The 2,790-nt window shown below is 38.5% G+C and overlaps 1 long non-coding RNA gene across 1 annotated transcript in view; it reads right to left on the bottom strand.

The window, feature by feature from the left end:
• Positions 1–491: 491 nt before the first annotated feature.
• The window catches only part of LOC105522911, a 38,142-nt gene continuing 35,843 nt past the window's right edge, over positions 492–2,790 (bottom strand). The window contains exon 3 of the long non-coding RNA XR_001003510.1: positions 492–2,464. This is a non-coding gene — a long non-coding RNA (uncharacterized LOC105522911). The remainder of the gene's footprint in view (positions 2,465–2,790) is intronic.

Here is a 2,790-nt window from a genome sequence, read left to right as displayed (position 1 = left end):
GCCACCAAGCCTGGCCTGTCGGAGGATTACTTGAAAGCCAGGAATTGACAAGACTGAGCAACAAAGTGAGACCCCCATATCTACTAAAAAAAATAAAAATTTAGCTGGGCATCGCGGTGCCTGTCGTCCCAGCTACTTAGGAGGCTGAGGCAGGAGGATCACTTGAGCCCAGTAGTTTGAGGCTGCAGTGAGCCATGATTCTGTCACTGAACTCCAGCCTGGGCACCAGACTGAGACCCTGTACATACATACATACATACATAAAAATTAAAAGAAACAACAAAATTCTAGTTCAAGAGTGATCTATTAGAGTTTTCCCTTGCTCCCATTTTCCCCCAGTAGAGATAATCAACCATGCCTTTTTTCCTACTACGATTGTATTTATTATTTACGTCTATTTTTCTCCCAAGACTATATTGTTATTTTGAATTATATGTGTATTGCTAGTAGACTCCCTGAGCAGAGGGACCATGTTTTCATCTCTGGATCATGAGTGCCTAAAATACAGTAGGTGCTGTATCATTTTTATTTGATTTGCATGATTGCACATGAATATATCTAAAACTTTCTAAATGTTTCTTTCAAAATTTTTCTGCCTGGATCTCTTCCTAGTGGTAATAAATTGTATGTATTTATTACTGCATAAAGCATTGCTATTTTTAAATTCAAAACCACTTCCTTAAACATCAAGGGAATCACACCCAATTTTTGATATTCTTGAATACAGTGAAATTGCTCATGTGTACATCACCTCTTACACTTCATTTGTAGATTTTTACAGCATATCCCTTTTAGATCATTTTTTCTAAAAAGGAATCCAACTTAAAATTCTATTTCAACAATACAGATGGTCCCTGACTTATGATTGTTTGACACAGGATTTTTCAATTGTACGATGGTGAGAAAGAGATACACAGGCCATAGAAACTGTACTTCGAGTACCCATACAACCATTTTATCTTTCATTTTCAGTACAATATTCAATAAATTACATGAGATACTAAACCGTTTATGATAAAATAGGGCTTGTGTTACATCAGCCCAACTATATGCTGATGTAGGTGTTCTGGGCACATTTAAGGTTGGCTAGGCCAAACTAGGATATTCAGTAAGTTAGGTGTGTTAAATGAATTTTCAACTCACAGTATTTTTAACTTATGACAGGTTTATCAGGATGTAACCCCCTCAAAAGTCGAGGAGCATCTGTATATATGTCCATTTATATCATAAATATTTACACTTTTATTTGTCAATTATACCTTAATAAAGCTGGGGAAAAATATATATGTCCATCATAGGTAGGATTGCCCAGTAAAATACATTATGCCCCATTAAATTTGAATTTCAGAAAAACAAACAATTTTTACTATAAGTGTGTTCTGTGCAATATTTAACTGAGCATCCTTTGTTGGGAGAGTGGCTGACTCTGGCAATCCTAGTCATATGGTACACATGACCAAGTTTAAGGTTAAATCAGGAAGAGATTGAAGCATCCTCCTTTAGACTGTGGTTAAGAGTGGTGAAAATAAGTTTTGATTAAACAGTAAAATGGCACCAAGTAGAAACGGGTGTTATTTATTAAGCAAGATATTGTTTTGTGTAGCAGACGCCTCATGAAAACACTCTAGCTCAGCTAGATGCTTTATGTTAGAGACCTGGGAAAGTAGGATTATTGCCTTGCATTACAAGGGCATTTGAAAGTTGTGTTCTATAAATTATATAACTTGTCTGGGCCCACATTCTACCTCAACCTCTGCCTACTACAGGCTTCCTACCTCTTCAGGATGGGCGAGATGCCTCTAGTACTTAGATAGCAAATTCTTGTCACACCTAGTGCCATTCTCCCAACCAAGGCAAATCATCACAGCTTATAGTACACTTTATCTACTGAGCCTGAAAACAGCCTCAGAGTCTTTCTTAGCACTGTGTGTTTTTTTAAAAACAGCTATTATTAATTCATTAGAATTTGCACCAAAAAATAAATCTGTTTAGCATCACTAGTCTCACAGCTGCCATGATATTCACTGCACAGGGGCACCTGAATTAGAGAATAAAATGGGGCTGATACCCAACTCATGCTCTGTACATCACGGTGTGGGGCTGCATTCCAAGAGTCTTTTTCTAAATCACATAAGGCACAGATTAGTAGCAACTCTGTCTGTTCTAGGGGAATAATCAGGGGGTTAATTACTTGGTATAATTGGTGAAATTAATAAGGGAGAGAATATTTCGAAGGAAGAGAGATGAGTTGAAGCATCTGTAGTTGAAGAATGGCTTGAACCTTGGCTTCTGAGCATGCTCAACAGCACATGCCCTTCAGTTGGAGAAATTTGAATATAACATTAAACCAGCAGGGCATGGTGGCTCAAGTCTGTAATCCCAGTGCTTTGGGAGGCCAAAGCAGGTGGATTGCTTGAGCCCAGGAATTCTACATCAGCCTGGACAACATGACGAAACTCCATCTCTACAAAAATAAAAATAAAAAATTACCCGGGCGTGGTGGTGCACACCTGTCATCCCAGCTACCCTGGAGCCTAAGGTGGGAAGATCTCCTGAACCCAGGAAGTTGAAGCTGCAGTGAGTCATGATTGTGCCACTGCACTGCAGCCTGGGTGACAGAGTGAGACCTAATCTCCAAATATACATATATGTACATGTGTATGTATATGTGTGCATGTGTGTGTGTGTATAAAACATTAGACCAGAGAGCCAAATCAGGAATGAACTTCCATTCACAATTGCTTCAAAGAGAATAAAATACCTAGGAATCCAACTTACAAGGGATGTAAA

This window comes from Colobus angolensis, unplaced genomic scaffold (genome assembly GCF_000951035.1).
Source record: "Colobus angolensis palliatus isolate OR3802 unplaced genomic scaffold, Cang.pa_1.0 Scaffold446, whole genome shotgun sequence".
NCBI lineage: Eukaryota > Metazoa > Chordata > Mammalia > Primates > Cercopithecidae > Colobus > Colobus angolensis.
This window is presented reverse-complemented; position numbering and strand designations above follow the sequence as displayed.